The sequence below is a fragment of the Anabrus simplex genome, chromosome 1 (assembly GCF_040414725.1).
Source record: "Anabrus simplex isolate iqAnaSimp1 chromosome 1, ASM4041472v1, whole genome shotgun sequence".
Lineage (NCBI taxonomy): Eukaryota > Metazoa > Arthropoda > Insecta > Orthoptera > Tettigoniidae > Anabrus > Anabrus simplex.
Window position 1 is genome coordinate 730968324 of NC_090265.1, and position 20038 is coordinate 730988361.

The 20038-nt window shown below is 40.0% G+C and overlaps 1 protein-coding gene across 4 annotated transcripts in view; it reads left to right on the top strand.

Annotated features, from left to right (window-relative positions):
- Positions 1 to 20038, top strand: part of LOC136872768 (ATP-dependent DNA/RNA helicase DHX36) — a 216424-nt gene that overhangs the window by 63425 nt on the left and 132961 nt on the right. The window lies entirely within an intron of this gene.

Consider the following 20038-nt stretch of genomic DNA (forward strand, 5'->3'; position numbering starts at 1 on the left):
ATGCCATTCATATAATTCTCTTTTGCTTCCTTTTTCACTCTATTCGGTTCCCTCATTAGCTGTTTTCTAGTTTCTCTATTCTCCCTACCCTCTTTGATTTTCCTGTTTACTATTCTACATTTTCTTTTTAATTTTCTTATTTCCCTAAACAGGGTCTGAGGTCATTTTACCCTTCTTAACAGGTACAAATCTCTTCTCTCCTTCCCAAATGATTCCTTTAAATTTAGCCCAAAGTGTATCCACGTTACTCCCTTCACTTATCCAACAACTGAATTGTGATTTAAGGTAAGTAGTCCCAAATTCATCAACTTTAGTTTTTCTGTACAATTTCTTGTCTTGCGTAACCCTCTTATTAAGCCTTTTTGGTACGAGTCCTACATCCATTATTACAGCCTTATGGTCTCCTTATTCCTTCAATTACCTCAGTTTTATCAACAATTTTCCATGGTTTAACCAAGAATACATCTAGTAAGTTATTGAGACGAGTCGGTTCTTGTACTACTTCTGTAAATCCTCCCTCCCATATTAACTTATTTGCCAGTTTCTGTTCATGGGCTTCACTTGCAGCTCCATTCCATTCAACTTCAGGCAAATTTAGATCTCCCCCAATTATTACCATATCATTATTATTGTTTTTATGAGTATAATCTATTATTTTCTGAAATATTTCCATTCTCTTTCCTCTCTTCCAGGCCTGTACGTTCCTATAATTCCCACCTCCTTCATATTATCACAAACTAATTTTATCCCTAATATTTCATCCCTTTCATCGGTAAACCATTCATGTGAACAGTAAGTTTCCTTCACCAGAATAAACACCCCCCCCCCTCCCTTTTTATCTCCTCAGTCTCTACGATAGACTGCATACCCTTCTGGAAATACTTCTCTATTACCCACCCCTTCTTTCAACCACGATTCCACTCCTATCACCACGTCAGTCTCATAAGATTCCATCAATGTACCGAATTTTAATTGTTTATTTACTACACTTTGACAGTTTACCAGGAGCAATCTCAGACCTCCTTCCTCCCTAAAACTTGACTGTTGCAATTGGGTAACTTGAAATTCCTTACTATCCTGAGTTTCTTTTTCTAGTTGACTGAGCCAGCTTGAAGTACAGCTGGCTCTTTCTACTAGTTTTACTGGTCAGTATTATAACTCAAGGGAGTTGCCTGTTTTACAGTACATATCTTAAGATTAATAAAATCTAGAACAATATTTGCTATCTTCCGTTTACCTGAATTGTTTAGATGGAGACCATGTTTTGTATAACAGTATCTCTCAAAAGTGCTGCATTCAATAACCTGAGTATTCCAAAAATGTTTACAAATTTTAACAATATCTGTATTGACCTTGTCCACTTCAATGTCCACACACGAGTCTCTACTCAAGTCATGCCTGTGGGGCACGTTCACTACGAAGACGTTAGTGTGGGTCATCTTCCCTTGTGTATGTTTAAGTTGTGATCTTACATTCTTGGCGTCATCGTGAGCTACGTCGTTCGTCCCACCGATGATAAGCACTGCATCGCCGCTCCCGAAGTTCCTAGTTGCTGCTTCTACGTTTTCCAGGACACTGGTGATAGAAGCTCCTGGATATATTTCTCCGGTTGCTGTTATATTCTCGTCATTAATCACTCCCGCAATTCCCCTTCCTTGGCTATCACCAAACACAGCTACCTTCGCTGATTTAGGCCTAACTGGGTCTTGAATCTGAATTCTAGGCCTAAATTTTAAACTCGGCACGGCAACGGCAGCGGATCGCGATGATTTGGTTTCACGCGCGCGATCACTTTCTTCCAGAATTAAATTATTTAGGGCAGAAAACCTATTTCTGATGTTTATTTCCGGAAATTCAGTTGTAGATTTCTTCTTAGCCGGCCATCCACGAACTACTTGACACCACGTGCTCGAGTTTGTTACTGGTACCGGTATATCACTCGAAGAATGGTCAATACCAAATTCTAGCGATCGCAGTCTTTCTTTTAATTCTTGATTTTCAACTTTAAGAGTCTCATTGTCCTTTTGTAGAATGTTTATAATTACTAATGCACTTTTATATTCCTCATCGATTGTTTTCGGTGCTTCATCGTCAACGCCGTCGCCAACAACATTCCGAACACACTGCTCACAAATCCAGTCAACATTTTCATTAGTTTTTACGTCTCTAGGGCAATTTCCGCACTTATAATGCCACCATCGATCACATGAATCACACAACATTCCATTTTTCACTAATCTTCGACATTTTCCGCACTTTTCGTCACATTTTACAGTTAATTTACTCGGAGGATAAAACACTACGTCGTCATTACCGGGCACCATTTAAAAAAAAAAAAAAACATGCCCTCTTTACCATCTGGTGTAACTTTTATCAATCCCAGATTGTCACTGCACATGTCTCCTCAGCAAAACAAATCATTTTATTTTGAAAATCGGCAGCATAATGGCAGCGCATTATAACGAAACAGCCAAAACTTGCACTTTGAAAAACTTTACCTTTTGCCTATTTATCGTATTCAATAATAGATACAAAATTTGCAGAAAACGCTATGTAAATATCCTTGATAATGCTGCCAATACAAACTCACACACGGTTGCTATATGCTAACGAATTCTGTTAAAATTGTATGCTTTTTATGTAAATACTTTTTTTTTTTGCTGTGAAAACTTAAAATATCCCGAAAAACTGGAAATGTGCGCTCATACAGCCACTCCACAAGAAAGGTAACAAATGGACCCGAACAACTACAGAGGGATCTCTCTATTTCCATTCGCCTATAAGATACTCTCTAAAGCCCTGCCGAACGGAGTTGAAAATCATGCTGATCACTTCATTGGAGAATACCAAGCTGGTTTCTGAAAGGGGAGGTCTTGCACGGAACCAATATTCAACCTTAAAAGCTATTCCGAGAACAAGAGTGATAAGGAGCTAGAACACAGCTGTCATCTGTGCTGACTTCACTCGATTGATATACAAACCTTATTTTGTGTCTTAGAGGAGTTTGGAATTGACAAGGAAACAAGAGAAATTGTCAAACTAACACTGACGGACACCATCTTGAAAGTAAAATTCTTACGAGAAAATTCTGCTCCGTTTGAAATAATGACAGGGGTCAGACAGGTAGACGGATTGTCCTCGATCCTCTTCAATATCATACTGGAGAAGAAGCTCTGAAACTGGAAGGATAAGTGGAATACACCTGGGGAAGAAAGGACATAACTTACAAATCAAGTGTTTTAGCTTTTGCAGATGACCTTGCCATCTTAGCCAAAAACCGAGAAGATGCTCAAAAGATGCTGGAGAGCCTGCTTGAAATTGCCGAAAAGCAGGTGTTGAAGTCTCTTATGAAAAGATGGAATATGTGAAGTACAAGCACCAAAGTGAGAGGTATATTGAGGTAAAACATGGAAGATCAAAAGGTTCGACAAGTTCAAATACCTGGGTGAATGGATCCAACTCAACGGACTGGATAAAGAAGCAAACAAGGCAAGAGCCAGAAAATTAGATCTGACCTACTAGTTAACACAGAACAGGTATAACAAACGGGCAATAACCTACAAGGCCAAATCCGACATTATATTTCGGTAATTGAACCGGAAGGATTGTATGATTCAAAGTGACTGGTTTTAAACAAAAAAGGGGAGCTGAAAGAACTCAAAAAGAAGGAAAGGTTCTGAGGAAAATTCTGGGACCACAGAAGACTGCTGATGGGACTGGGAAGAAAAGGAGAAATGAGGAGCTCTACAAGTACACTGAAAAGATCATAGATGCAATGCGGAATTGAAGGCTGAAATTCTACTGACACCTGGTAAGAATGGATGACAAACGACTGACCAAAAGGATCTTCAAATACATCATGGGGTGAAAGGCCACTTCCAAGTGGGTAGAAGAGGTCAAGAGGGATGCGGAAGAAGTTGGAATTTCACTAGCAATGATCTTCTATAGAAGAGAGTTCAGAAGAAGAGTCGACAGTCTAAAATAATTTGAAGAGAAACCAGTAAAAGGGAGAACCAAACGGATCATTTCCAAGGAGGAGAGAGAGATAAGTGAAAGAATGAAGAGGTTTTGGGAAGAGAAGAGAAGAAAGGCCAATAAGCCTTAAGTTCTATGCAGTCCCTAGTTGGCCAAATTTGGAAAAGAAGAAGAAGAAAACTTAAAATATCTGCTAAACCCAAACATGATAAATACCATATTTACGCGAATAATCCCCGCACCCTAACTTTAGGAAGGCTGATTTTGAAAAAAATCCCAACATTGACGCAAATAAAACCGGCACCCCAATTTCGTGCCTCATTTAAAAAAAAAAAACATGCAGGTATTATTCGTGTAAATACGGTATAAAATTTGTGTTTTTATCTTGACAAAAAATAATTAAAATCCATCCAATTACAAGAAAATCTGTTAACTTGGTAACTCTGAGTTTATACATTGGCAAAAGCTTACTTGCTGTGAATCTGGTGATTTTTTGGAACTTTTTCCTGTTGTGTTAATAAAGGGTGTTGTCTACTTTAGGGACTGAGTTAACGATGAAGTCGCTTACACTCGGGTTAATACTGCACTTATTTGTTGTAAGAGTATTGACTCGCTTTGATCAGTAAGTCCCTTATAGAAACATGTTAATAGTCTGTTTGCTATTACAAAGAAAGTGAAAAATGACTCCGCATGTACCACTTGGTACTGCCCACAATGCACTATAGTTAGCGCCGTCACAACAGTGGGTACTTAATATAGTAACAGTTGCTTGAAGCAGAATTGCACAGGATCAAAGAAAAAAATTCCGAATTAGACAAGTTCCCATATTACACAAAACATTGGGTTACAGTAAACCATAATTTTAAATACTATTTAGGGATTACCTGTTTTTGCCTACGCATGATGCTCGGCTATCCGGATTGAAGTATGTAGTACTGTAGTGCACTGATTTGTTAATTATTATTATGGTGACTGCACTTTATTATTATTCTTCCTGTGTTGGGGTATCAGTAACTTTGGCTATAGATCGGTGGAACTGACAGACCAGTCGTAACTTTGATGGTTTATTAATGTCAGTTTCAAGTGACGTTGTTTCACCGAAAGGCAAAATCTTGTTTGTTTGCCTTAATCTTGTGCTTTTGTCAGGAGCGAGTTGTTGAGTACCTATGTGATTGTTAAATATGTTAATGCTGCTCATCTGGATACATCCCACAGTATATAGAAATTATGAAGATGACTCAATCCTTTTTTGATACAATACCAGGCCACGGTGCCAGTGTTGAAAGGCTATTAGTGGACGAGGGAATAAAATAGACTTGCATTCGTGAAATTTAATTTCAGACCTTTTACATGCAAACGTATCTTTGACTAAATAGTAACAAGGAGGTGTTAAAGAAAAGTAGATCCAATGCTACATATGCAACAGCTGTGCAGTGATATAAGTGACTAAGTTGGTTCATGAAGATGTTCGTGAAAAGAATGTGTTGGCGGCATTTTCAGATTTCTGAATGTGGCAGCCGTAACACCCATTGGCATACTAAGTTTCTTGCCTTTTGTATACCGAGAATTACACTGGCAGAAAAAAATATCAAAATACCAAGAAGGGGTTGTGCTAGATTAACGTTGGTAGGCATGTTTGTACATCTGAAAGATGATGTTGATTCAAATTTCCCACAAATTGCATTAGCGTGGTGCTAGTAGTGGCCCCATGACGTTGCACATCACATTTGCTTTAAATACGGGCTGTACTGTGTAAGAGCATTAGTTATCTGTGAGATTGGATGTAGTGACCGTGAGTGGGACAAGAATGCCTTTACAATGACGAAGAGGCCAGTATCAGCAGCTCACTGCGGTTGAACGAGGCCATATAATAAGGCTACGCGAAGGTGGATTTTCTTTTCGCGCTATTGCAGAATGTCTTGACACTGTGCATGCGTGCTGGCAGCAGTGGTCATGAGAAGGTATGCTTGAAAGAAGACCGGGCTCCGGATGTCCCTGTGGCACCAGCGAGAGGGAGGACCGCCGTATTCGGCATATGGCTGTGGCACAGCGAACTGTGTCTGCAGCAGCAATTTGAGCGGCAGTAGGCGCCACAATGACGCAAAGTTTATGCCAATTAATGAACTTAATGAATTTCATTCCGGTTCCGTATTGACTTTAATTATCTAAAATAAAATTCTTAAAGAATTGATTGAAGATTGAAGCTATGTACATTTTAAACATTTGTTAATTGCATTTTATCTCAAGTTTTTTATGCATCACTGTTTTCATATATGTCTTCCCTCTTTGTTATCTTACCTGATGATGACCTCTAGGCAAGGTCGAAACATGTCCTATGTACCTTTTTAGACACGTCATTTATCAAATGGCAAACGTGTATTGAACAGGTGGACTTCATACGGTTAAATTCTTTTAGCATTTTATCTTAGATACGTTTATTCGTCGTGTCTTCATGAATAAGGTCCGTACAATGCATACCAACATCATGGTTTACCATGCTGTTGTCATATCAACACTACTTTACGGTTGTGAAACGTGGATCCTCCACCGTTAGGATATCAAAAAGCTAGAACACTTCCGTCTGCAAAGACTTAGATTCATCTTAAACATCAAATGAAGGTGGATTTTCTTTCCGCACTATTGCAGAATGTCCGGACACTGTGCATGCGTGCTGGCAGCAGTGGTCACGAGAAGGTATGCTCGCAAGAAGACCGGGCTCCGAATGTCCCCGTGGCACCAGCCTTGCAGTTCTTGAGAAGGCGCATGCTATAAGCTATGAGATTACCATCATTGGCCATCGTCTCAGATGGATAAGGCATATCCATCGAATGAGTGAAACCAGGCTTCCTCATCAACTTCTGTGTGGTGAACTCTGTTCCGGCACAAGACCTTATGGAGCCCCTTTGAGGCATTTCAAGGATCAGAGAGAGAGAGAGAGAGATAGATGGAATTAACACTCAGTCCTGGGATATCCTTGCTGAGAATCATACACTTTGGCGCTACACTGTTTCTACATCAGTTTGCATCTGGGAGATAGTGGGTTCGAATCCCATTGTTGTCAGCCCTGAAGATGGTTTTCCGTGGTTTCCCATTTTCACACCAGGCAAATGCTGGGGCTGTACCTTAATTAAGGCCACGGCCACTTCCTTCCAACTCCTAGGCCTACCCTATTCCAGTAGTCGCCATAGGACTATGTAAAGCCACTAGCAAAAAAAAAAAAAATTCTACATCAGTTTCGGTGTTTGAAGAGAAACAACGGCGATGTGAAGAGGATAAACGACAAGCACGGAAGCTCCATGAAGCTCAGTTCCGCTCTCCCCCAGCCATTTCATATGAAATGAAATTAAATGTCGTATGGCTTTTGGCGCCAGGAGTGTCCGAGGACAAGTTCGGCTTGCCAGATACAGGTCTTTTGATTTGACGCCTATAGGCGACCTGCATGTCGTAATGAGGATGAAATGATGATGAAGACGACACGTACACCCCGCCCCTGTGCCAGCGAAATTAACCAATTATGGTTAAAATTCACGACCCTGCCAGGAATCGAACCTGGGACCCCTGTGACCATAGACCAGCACGCTAACCATTTAGCCATGGAGACGGACGCCGATCTGTGTGGACGTATGTTTCATGCTGAGATTGGACTACTAAGTCATGTGAAATATTCACAAAGCTTTGTGAGTGTGAAAATGTAAAATGCTGAAGAATTTACTTGGATACGAGCTGCAGCCAACGACACGATACAATGAACTGTTCGAAATGGGTTAGTTGAAGGACACTTGCGAGCCAGACGCCCTGCAGCGTGCATTCTACTTACCCCAAACAACCGCTGTCTGCGACTTCAGTGGTTTCAAGCGAGAGCTCATTGGAGGATGGAGTGGAGGTCCATTGTGTTTTCCGATGAAAGTCGGTTCTGCCTTGGTGCCAGTGATGGCCATGTGTTGGTTAGGAGGAGGCCAGGTGAGCACCTGAATTCCACCTACGTGCGGTGTCGACATACGGGACCTACACCGGGAGTTCTGGTCTGGGGAAGAATTTCTTATGACAGCAGGAGCACTCTCGTGGTTATCCCACGCACCCTGACTGCAGATGTGTACGTCCGCCTGGTGATTCGACCTGTTGTGCAGCCATTCATGGCAGCATTCCCAGGGGTGCTTCCCAACAGGATAATGCACTCCCCCATGCCATTGTTAACCCAATGTACTCTATGGAGTGTCGGCCTGTTGCCTTGGTCTGCTCGATCCCTGATCTGTCCCCAATCGAGCACATATGGGACATCATCGGATGACAATGCCAGCGTCATCCACAACCGGCATTAACCGTCCCTGTATTGACCGACGAAGTGCAACAGGCATGGAACTCCATCACACAAGCTGACATGTGGCACCTATACGACACAGTGCATGCCTGCATTCAACAGTCAAGCAATTACAGCGGTTAATAATGAACCGGTATGGCACATTTGCGATGGCTTTTCTCGCACGGATATTATCCTGTAGTCTTGTACCTTTAATCAATTAAATATGTTACCTTGATAAATATATTCCCAAAATTTCCCTATTCTACATTCCTTATTTCATGGTGTTTGGATATTTTTTCCGCCAGTGTATTATTTAATTTACAAGAGTCACAGCTATTCATGGGTAACTTTAAATGAGAGAATCATAAATCTAACCTCTGGATATTTTTGGCATTTCAATAGGTTTTCATTAATGTGGAAAGAATTCTGAAGCAGTCAGCGATGTACAAAGCCACAAAACATATTTTGTATTCATATTGGCTATATAAGGGGCTTTTATGGACCAGAGAGTTGCATGAGTTATTATTCACCGAGCGATACCTCTCATCCCAGAAAGTGCAATGTTTTGTGGTTTTGCTTTTCTCAGACCTGCCACTGTCAACACTACCGCTAAACAGTTCTTCACAGTCGGACATTTCTGACTCACTTTCATTCTCACCTCCGATCAGATACTGTATATCACTGCTTGCTAACAGCTGTTTTCTACACGACATGATTACTAATGCTGGCTGTGGCTTGGATGAAGACAGGTGTGACTGTTATTCATACTCAGTGTCGAGTAGGATTTGAACTAGTATCGTCATTGCGCTACATAATAATATTACAATTTATGAACTTCATCCTGTAGATACGTATTGATACAGTTAAAACTAAGAAACAGTGTTAGGTTTTGGTCCACCCAATCAATACACATCATGTGTATACATGGGTATTTATACATGATACATGATACATGATGTGTATTGATTGGGTGGACCAAAACCTAACATTGTTTCTTAGTTCTTACATAATAATATTGCAGAGAAATACTGACCTGCAGCACAAATATCATAAAGGCAAGAATTCTTTGAAATTACTCACACAGTTATTGAACCTTAGATGACAGAACCTTACCAAGCAAAATTCTAAGCAGAAATATTTCACTAAGCGGTTTTCACAGGCGCAATGCCAGTATGTAGTTTTTCTCATGAGAAAGACCGGTTCTTCTTCTTCTTTTTAATAGTATGACTGCCCTAAATGCGGATCAGTGGTGATTTATTTATTTATTTATTTTATAATTCATTCATTCATTTATTTATTCATTCATTTATTTATAGTAAAACCGTCTTCCAATTCTTCGCTTTGCTATATTCTTATATAAATATCGTAAAATAATCCGGTTGGATGACACTATGTCAGTGTGTAGCGTGAAATACAACAAATCTAATTCTTGATGCGTTATCTTATGAGTTATTATTTGTAAGATATAATGTTTAACCCTTTCACTTTCAGCTCTCAGCTGATGGATGTGTGAAAACTGTCAGCCATATATACCCCACTGTGCACACACTTCTTTTAAAAGGAAGACATACCAATAAAGATATCAACATGAAAATTATAGAGTATATACCACTTATTATCACTGCAAGTGAGTCATGTCTCTAAAGAAGAAGGGTTCTGTTTAAAAAATAACAAATGTGGAAACAAAGTTACAAGTTTCAGATTTTGAAAGTTTTGAAGTAATTCTGAGAAATGGTGTTCACTGCACAGATTTGTGATTGATGTTAGTAGAAAGGTAATATTATTGTTTACTAGCATGGTAAATATCAAGATTCTGTGTGCATTAGATTCAAGGATAGATTAAATTGTTTTAAGTAATGTATTGCTGAAGAAAGTCAGCCATTTTGGCATAAAATACTCATTTCTTACTGGAGGTGCTGGATTATTATCATCGTCATTTACACTTTCTGATTTGGACAAAGAAACATCATCACTTGAATAATTGTCACGTCAGCTAAATGACTCTTCGCCATGTCGCACGTGATAAATAACTAGGCCTTATCTAAATGAACTGTATACGACTATATCAAACACTTCACTAACAATACACACCTAATTACCTAAGAAAACTATTTAAATAATGAACTAGCAAGTAAGCTAAATATAATGCCAATGATACTGCTTAATTTCCCTATATAATTACTATCATCAACAAAAACAGATAGAAATGTTTGCATGTTTGCCGCCAACCGTGACGTAAACAATACATCAAACTCCAGTGAGCACATGTTTTAAAATCAAAGAATATCGATAAATACGGATAGTTGGCAGTTCCTGCGGAGTATAATGTGAGTTAAAACTGTGTTCTTCTTATTCCGTGCAAAATGTTCCTATCTGGCATGTAAAAAATGAAACAATAACAATAAAGGCCAGTAACAATGGATCGTTACTATGACAGTTTTCACAGGAACTGTGGGTACCGATAGATTGTTTCTTTGAAAACATAAGGGTTAATGATCTTGTTACGCTGGCAGATGTGAGACATCTATAACACTAGCTCTGTGGACTAAAGTGGCCCAGAAGACAGGCTTGTGTGGTTGTCAATATGGATCAAATATTGGTCAGAATAAATGTCTGGAAGAAGAAGATACAGTTCTAAAAGAATATGAAAGAAAAGTAGAGAAACAACCTTTGTTGTATGAGACTCACCATCCTTGCGCAGCTTCATATGGTTCTTATGACTCCAGTAACGTGCACCACACCGAGCACAATGTAGGAGTGGAGGATATCAGTGGGAATCAGGGTTAAGGTGTGGGTGGGAGTGAGTATGGGAAAGTGGGAGGTGAATGGAGATGCAATGGGAGGCTAGTATGGGAGTCAAATAAGGTTTGCTTTCTCTGAAATATAAGGTTATAATTTGGATTAGAATATTGTTTCAAATGAAGGAAAACAACAGAATAGGATTTGTAACTGTTGTATTTAATGGCAGTATTACTCGTTCCCTCTCTGTCATCGGCATATCTGCAATCAGTCGGGTATAAAATAAAATTTTAAAATAGTTTAAAATTCCTTAGCGTGTGTGTGTGTGTGTGTGTGCGTGTGTGTGTGTGTGCGCGCGTGTGTGTGTGCGCGCGTGTGTGTGTGTGTGTGTGTGTGAGGGGGGGGGGGGGGATACTGATATTGATGTTTGTTGTGAAATAATATTACACAGTTAAGATCAGGAACAAAAGTAAGGAATTTTCAAGAGTTGTCAGCGCATTGCTTGTCCTGTGTTCTGTCGGTTTCGCCCCGATAATCTTAGGTCAGCTTTCCATATATTCTGTAACACGCATGAATAAGGTAAGATTTCCCACAAAACAAATAGTTTGATATTTGTTCATTTGTTTTTTCATATATACAGTGCATGTTTTTCTTTTACCACATTTCATCATAATGGTCTCTTTCTTACTTATAGACAAACTGATCTGGACTTCAAAATTTCACTGTCTAATTGTCATACGGATATTTCTGTTTATCACGATCAAAAATTAAAAATCTGACGTAGATCAATACTGAAGTAGAGTTCTTGACGTACTTTGACGGATCTCTCCATCCCCGCATAGTGTTTATTTCTGGACCTGCTCCAAGCTGGTTTCCTTTAGTGAAAGGATTTGATGTTAGTAAGGTAACCTTTTGATAGATGGAAGCACTGTTTTATTCCAGTGATGCATTTGATAAACACTTCTGTGCAGTTATTCCGTGGAAAGAATAACTTGTATCTTAGCAACTACATCGTGAATGAAGTCATGGCTGTCTCCAAGTTGAGTGACGAAGCTATTATAAGGGAATATTTAGAAGAGAGTGACATTGATATAGAAATAAGTGATGAAGAATTTAATGGAATTAGTTCATTTGACAGTGACATGAGAGTTGATAGGGCTGAACAAAATGCTGTTTTGGCATCAAATATGTCACTAAATTTTAGGCCTATGTTGATTTTACACCAATGGCTTCTAATAATCTTTTACACAATAGGGAATGGAACTGGGAGCACGTAAGTAATGCTCCAGAGTATCATTCAAGCATCGCAACTTTTGAAATAAATGGTGTTGGTCAAAGGTGCCTAGGACAATGCCCTAACGAACTGCAAGTTATGGACGAATTTCTAACAGCAGACATATGGGAACACCTAACCAATGAGACAAAAGCTTATGCAAGTAAATGTCTCGTGTCAGCTGCTGAGAATATAAATAGGGTAATGTCATATGAAAAGGAACACTGGTTTCCTGTATCTATGGACAAAATGAAGGCCCAATTTGCTCTGTGTATCCTAACATCACAAAATAAGAAGCCCTCACTCCAAGACAATTGGTCTAAGCACAGGGTAATGGAGACTCCAATTTTTGGAGAAACCATACCTTTCAAGAGCTTCAAATCTATAAATAAATTCCTCTACTTGTCTAGTGATGTTTCTGAAACTGCTGTTGATAAACTTAGGAAAGTAAGGCCTGTGCTTGAATTACTTTTAGATTTCAAAAGGTCTATGTGCTTGGAGAATAAGTGTCTATAGGTGAAAGTTTGAGGAAAGTTCAAGGGTAGGCTTTCATACGTACAATATAACCCATCATAGAGAGCCAGGTTTGGCATCAAAATATAAGATGGGTTCGAGCCCCACTGTCAGCAGCCCTGAAAATGGTTTTCCGTGGTTCAATACGGACCAAAAACATGAAATTCATAACCATCAATTTCCGTGGTTTCCCATTTTCACACCAGGCAAATGCCGGGGCTGTACCTTAATTAAGGCCACGGCCGCTTCCTTCCACTTCCTAGGTATTTCCTATCCCATTGTCGCCATAAGACATATCTGTGTCGGTGCAACGTAAAGCAAATAGCAAAAAAGTAAATATATATATATATTTATAAGATGGGAAGGAGAATGGCAGTGAAGTAACTACAGTGGGATTACTTTCAACTTTTCAGCTTTTGGATTGCTGGGGAACATTGTACATGGGCATCTGGTACAGTTCACCAACATTATTCAGAAATCTACTGTTGGTACAGTGAGACCAAATAGGAAGTTCATGTCCAGAGAACTCAGCAACACAAAGCTGAAGAAGTGAGAACTCGTCTTCATTTCCAATAATGGGGTTTTGGCTGTGAAATGGGTAGACATGTTCTCTACACAACATAGTAGGCCAGATTACCTTGAAGTGGCAAGAAGTAGTTCAGACCCAATCTTGTTCTTGATTACAACTGTGGAATGGGTGGTGTCGATTCTCATCACCGTTCGATGAGGAAGTACGTAAAAGGACACAAAAAATATACTTCTACATACTAGACATGACACTTCTGAATTCCAACATCATTCATTGCCTACTCAACCCTGACAAGAAGCTTCTGGATCAATTTGGCCGAACAGCTGTTGGCAAGTGTGACCTTGCCTGACTGTCTAAAACAAGGACGCCCAAGCCCTGGGGATACACCACTGAGAATTCAGGGGTGCGACAGGGGACACTTTCCAACCAAAATATCCCCAACGATGAAGAAGGTTATCCCATCACGGATGTGCAAAATCTGTGCAACACTGGGTCTGAGGAAGGCCACCGATTCAAGGTGGCGCTGCATGTAGATGACTGTTTTATGATCTACCATACACGTAAAGACTTTGCAAAGTAGACCTGACAGTAGTTTGGACATTTCCTTTCATTATGTTGCTGTAAAAGAGGCTTTTTCATTTTTGGTGATAATATCATGTAAAGTAATGAAAATAAATGGTACACCAAGGCATAAATAAGTTCAGTTAAATGCTATGTGAATGGGTTAAACCTGTAAGCAACCATTCCTGATTTGCTCATCTCTTCCACTGTCATTCCATGAATTGACTTTTTATTTTTATTATATAAAATATAATCATCTACAACTGTTTTGTGTAAAGTATTCTTGATTTCATCAGAAACATTAAGCATCTTATGCTACCAATAAAACACAGAGTGTCATGTTCATTCATAACTTGTAAACAAGATTTAGAAAGCTCAGTTTTAGGAAGTGTCAAAAAGGAAATACAGCAGGTCTTGGTCATTCAAGCTGGTCATACAAAAATTAAACTTTTTTGAAAATACAGTAAAAACTCTGTACGTTTTCTCACAAGTGTGTTTATCATTTACAGTGTACCTACGTAAAGAACCACTCTTACAGAATGACTAGTATCTTTAATAATAATAATGCTATTGACTTTATGTCCCACTAACTACTTTTGCAGTTTTCGGAGACGCTGAGGTATCAGAATTTAATCCCGAAGGAGTTCTTTAACGTGCCAGTAAATCTACCGACATGATGCTGACATATTTGAGCACCTTCAAATACCACCGGACTGAGCCAGGATTGAACTTGCCAAGTTGGTGTCAGAAGGCCAGCTCCTCAACCGTCTGAGCCACTCAGCCCAGCACTGGTATTTCTAGGCTGAGGTGTCCACATACTGTTTCTTTGCTCGTGTCTTCACTAATTATGATTCGTGTCTGTCCCATTTATGGCTTCTTGTCAGAAAAATAACCCCACCCAGCAAGAGATGTCACTAAAAATAAATCAGTGGCAGGCTGGCCGTTCTTGTAAACAAAAGAGTGCAAATGTGGGAAATTCTCTAGGTAGTAATAATAATAATTCAACTTTAATTTCTTAGTATATTTAATCATTACATATAAATACACTACCATAAGAATCTTACTGCACACATACAGCGTCAAGGTTGCCATCAATTACTGTTGTTGCTATGGAAAGAGCCGTACACGGATATACAAAATATTATCCGTATCCGCACTTCCTTCATACCCGCATCCACTAATGGTTATCCACGGTTATTGTCAATCTTCTCTTACACGCAAGGTATTGAAATGGATGGATCTATTAACATAATACAATACGTCTGATACCTGGCTTTGACCCCCATACAGTCACAGGTTTATGAGAGATTTTCTTTTGCGACAATTACCGATGCATTGACCTTTGTTCATTCATTCCACTAATTGCAGGCAGGAGCCAGTTAGGCTTAGGTCAGATTTACGGCTTTATTGTCTCAAGGCTTGTTATATATCAACCATTCTACCATACCAATGTCAAGGGTCGCCTAACCACAAGCAAAAATAAGAGCATACCTGAGTGAAAATCAATAAACTTCATCATTCAGAAATTATCAGCAAAATTATCCGCACTGCCGTACAGTTTGCGTCCACCAAGACAGTAATTTTGCAGATATCCGCATCCGTGCAGGGCTCTAGCTATGGGTGACCATTAATGAAATGTTCATTAGAGGTGCTGCTAACTGCTAAATGGATGGTGTTATGCATTGATAGCTCTCCCTTCAACAAGTTTCATCTCCTGCTGTAGTAGTTGAAATGATGAGCACTACTCTTGGACGTTGCTGCTCTGTTTTAAAACAGTAGTATGGTTTACGGGTATTGCAAGAGAGGAACAAGATCTTGAACTGAGGTCATGAGAGATAAGAAAAATGTGATAACATGTAAAGTTGACGGCCATGACAAGCCATGAAAAGCCCTGACAATTCATTACAATAAGGTGGTATAGGAGCATCATATCGCAGCTGTTCAGGCTCCGGTCCAGTTTCTTGTTACTGTCGCAGGTTATTTCAGTCAACACAGTATCACAGTACCAGAAAGTGAACTAGTTGTACTTTAAGTTGAACAGAGAAAATATTACAGAACCGTTTCAATGGATATACGCATTTATGAATGTTATTACATGTGCTTATCCAGCCCAGTTCCTGGGGGCTTTATAATACTGGGACAGCCTCTCTCCAGGGGTAATAAGTATGGAGGACCCTTGCCGGGGTTATGGTGAAGACCTCAACGGTTGACTTGGCAGAGAAGAAGTTCTTCGGTATGGCAAGTGAGGCGGAAGGGGCAATGAACCACAAATCCAGCTATGGTGTCTGTTCCCGCATCGGGCGGCTTGCTGGTCAGCGTCTGTTATCCCATGTTAGGGGCAGCTGTTAATGGAAGCTCTGGGACTAACAATCTCAGTTCTATATCTGCGAAGCAATTCTTGCTTCACCACGTCTAATGATTAGACAGTTAACGCGTTATGGACTACCAGTGCATTGATGAAACTATTCCAGGTGGCAGCCCAAAAGGGAAATCCACCGCCACGATAAGTGGCGCAAGCAGGCCAAAGGGTTCTGGAGAGTCTGCACCACAACGCGAGGGGAAGTCGGAGTCCCCTGGGAACCACAGACTCAAGATGAAACGCAAGTTCTGGCTAGGAACTCTGAATGTAAACTCACTACTTACGGTCGGAAAATTGAAAGAACTAACCAAGACAATGGAAGAAAGGGAAATAAGAGTTTTGGCTGTTCAAGAAACAAGATACAGAGACGAGGACTTACTCGATACTGGAAAGTTTAGGATATTTAAAACCGAGCTCGATAGCTGCAGTCGCTTAAGTGCGGCCATTATCCAGTAATCGGGAGATAGTGGGTTCGAGCCCCACTGTCGGCAGCCTTGAAGATGGTTTTCCGTGGTTTCCCATATTCACACCAGGCAAATGCCGGGGCTGTACCTTAATTAAGGCCACGGCCGCTTCCTTCCACTTCCTAGGCCTTCCTATCCCATCGTCGCCAAAAGACCTATCTGTGTCGGTGCGACGTAAAAAACAAATAGCAGGATATTTAAAGGAAAACCAGCCATCATAGTGGACCACACTAAATCTCTCCCACTATTCGGAACAGCATTCATTGTAGACAAGTGTTTAATAGACTCCGTTGTAGGTTTCAAGAGTTTCTCTGAACGCCTATCATTTCTGCATTTAGGATGTGGAAACAAAACACACACATTTAATCAATGCCCACGCCCCGACCAATGAAGACAACTGCAAAAAAGCAGACAAAGTTGATAGTTTTTGGGAGGAATTGGAAGATCAGATCTCCCGGATTCCCGAAAGAAATGTGAAGGTATTAATGGGGGACTTCAATGCTCAGATAGGAAGAGAGAAAAATTTCAGAAAAATAGTAGGGGAATATCTGGCACACAGGCGGACAAACAGGAATGGAGAGAGGCTTATTGAGTTGTGCCGAGCCTTTAATCTACAACTCATGTCAACTAAATTCAGACACTTGCCAAGAAAACAAAAAAACGTGGAGATCTCCCAATCCGATTCTGGGTGAATTCCAAATTGACCATGTGGCTATCTCTAAACAAGCGCAAAAAGAAATCATGAACGTGAAAGTATTATGAGGTGCCCAAGTTGATTCTGATCATTATTTAACCAAAATAAAGATGAGACTTCTCCCAGTTAGGAAAAGATGAAAGGGGAAAAGAGTACCAAGATACGATGTGGGAAGATTAAAACTTAGTGAGGAAATAAAGCATCAATACCAAAAAGAGCTGGAAAACATTAATTCAGTAAACTGGGATGACATTCAAGACAATATTAAACATGCTGCAAGTAAAACCATTCTCTTGGCGAAACGAAAGAAACGTGAATGGTGGAATGAAACATGTGAAGATGCACTCTTGCGCAGAATGGAGGCATGGAAGAAATGGAGTTCCACCAGAAGGAACTGTGACTTGATTGCCTTCAGAGATCAAAGAAAATTGACAGCACAAGCTTTCAGACAAGAGAAAAGACAATATGAAACAGATCAGCTGAAGAAGACCTCAGAAGATTTCCAGAAAAATAACACCAGAAATTTCTATCAGACCTTTAAGTCACGGTTAAAAGGATCTCAATCACCTGGTCTATGTTTTGAGGATGAAGAGGGTAAACTAGGAATGAACAATAAGGAAAACTGTGAAATTCTCACCAGATATTTCAAAAGATTACTGAATTGCGCCGGTCCACAAGAAAGACTGGCAATTAAACAACCGCAGGTAACAATGCCAGATTCAAAGCCACCTGACGAACGTGAGGTATCCAAAATCATCCAGGAGCTAAAAAATAACAAGGCAGCAGGTGAAGACGGTATTGTGGCAGAACTGCTCAAAATGGGAAATGCAGAATTAATCTCATCATTGACCCATTTATTTAAAATTATTTGGGAAATGGAAAGAATTCCAGAAGACTGGCTAACTGCTTTAATACATCCATTACACAAAAAAGGGAACAAGAAGGATGTCAATAACTATAGAGGAATTTCGCTGCTTTCGGTCCCATATAAAATGCTGTCTAAAGCCCTTCAAACCAGGGTTGAAGAAAGACTCGATGAAGAACTGGGCGAGTACCAAGCTGGATTCCGGAAAGGCAGATCATGCGCTGAGCAGATTTTTAATCTCAAGAACATCATAAAGTACAAGATGCTGGGACGAAGCAAATATGTTGTAGTCTTCGTGGATTTTAAGAAGGCCTACGATTCGGTAGATAGAGAGACATTATTCGGAATACTGGAAGAATTTGGTGTGGACAGTAAAACAAGGAATATCATCAAACAGACACTTACCAACACCAAGTCAAAGGTCAAGTTCATGGGTGAAATATCGGAGTCCTTTGAAGTCAAGACTGGTGTGAGACAAGGGGATGGACTCTCACCAAGTCTCTTTAACTGTGTCTTGGAAAAGGTGATAAGGAAGTGGAAAGAAGGAATCCCAGACAAAGAAGCATTCCGTATTGGAAGAGGGGCAGGTGCTGTACGGATAGACTGCCTGGCATATGCTGATGATATCGCAGTCTTTGCCAGTGACATAGAAATAGCAAAGAAAAGAGTGGAACAACTCCATAGCATAGCAGAAATGACTGGACTGCAAATATCATACAGTAAGACTGAGTTTATGACCAACATCAAAGAGGCTCCCCAAATGTTAAAGTTGAAAGAGGGGAAAGTCAAAAGAGTAAAGAGCTTCAAGTATCTTGGAGAAATAGTTCAAGAGAATGGATCAGAGAAGCTAGCTCTGATAGAACGAGCGAGAAAAATGGAAACAGCGTATCAGCTCACTAGAGACACCTACAACAAGAAAGCTTTGTCATATGGAGCCAAATTAAGACATCTGGACACAGTCATCAGACCTGAATGCTTATACGCAGCAGAAACATTGGACATGATTGGAAAGGGAGATCTAGAGAACATCAGAAAGAAAGAGAGGAAAATGCTCCGGAAGATCTTGGGCCCGAAAATGAAAGGTGGGGAGAGGAAACTTAGACCCAACAAAGAACTATACCAGAAGACAGAGGAAGTTGTCGTATTGATGAAAAAGCGAAGGCTTCAATTTTATGGACATCTACAGAGAATGGACACCAACCGACTGACAAAAAGGATTTTCAGCTTCTTCAGCCTAAGGAAGACGGAACCAAAATGGTTTCGGGAAGTAAGGACTGACCTGGCCAGGATAGGAGTAGAAAAAGAGGACGTACTGGACAGAAACAAATTTAGACAAAAAGTGAAGGAGTTCAAGGGTTTCCAGGAGACTGGGGAAGAACTTATGAAGAAGAAGAATAATAATAATAATAATAAGAGAACCTACACAGAAGAAAGAAGTCAGTGCAAGGATGAAGAAGTACTGGCAGAATATGAAGTCAGGATTGGTGAAAAATAACGTAAAGACTGTAAAACATGGTCCATAGATGGCCGGAACGATAATAAATAAACATGTGCTTATCACCTGTTGAGTCCTATCTGGGAACTCGGTCATAATAATTCTTAAGTTAGTTACTGAAGTAGAGTAGGGTACGTTATTGTGTAAAAGTATTGAAGGGATGTTCTGTTGCTTGAGGAAATATAACTTTTTACTGGTAAGTCCTGCCATCAATAGCAAATGTAAGCAACTATTTGAACCAGCATTCCAAAACTTCTGTAGACATGCTTTG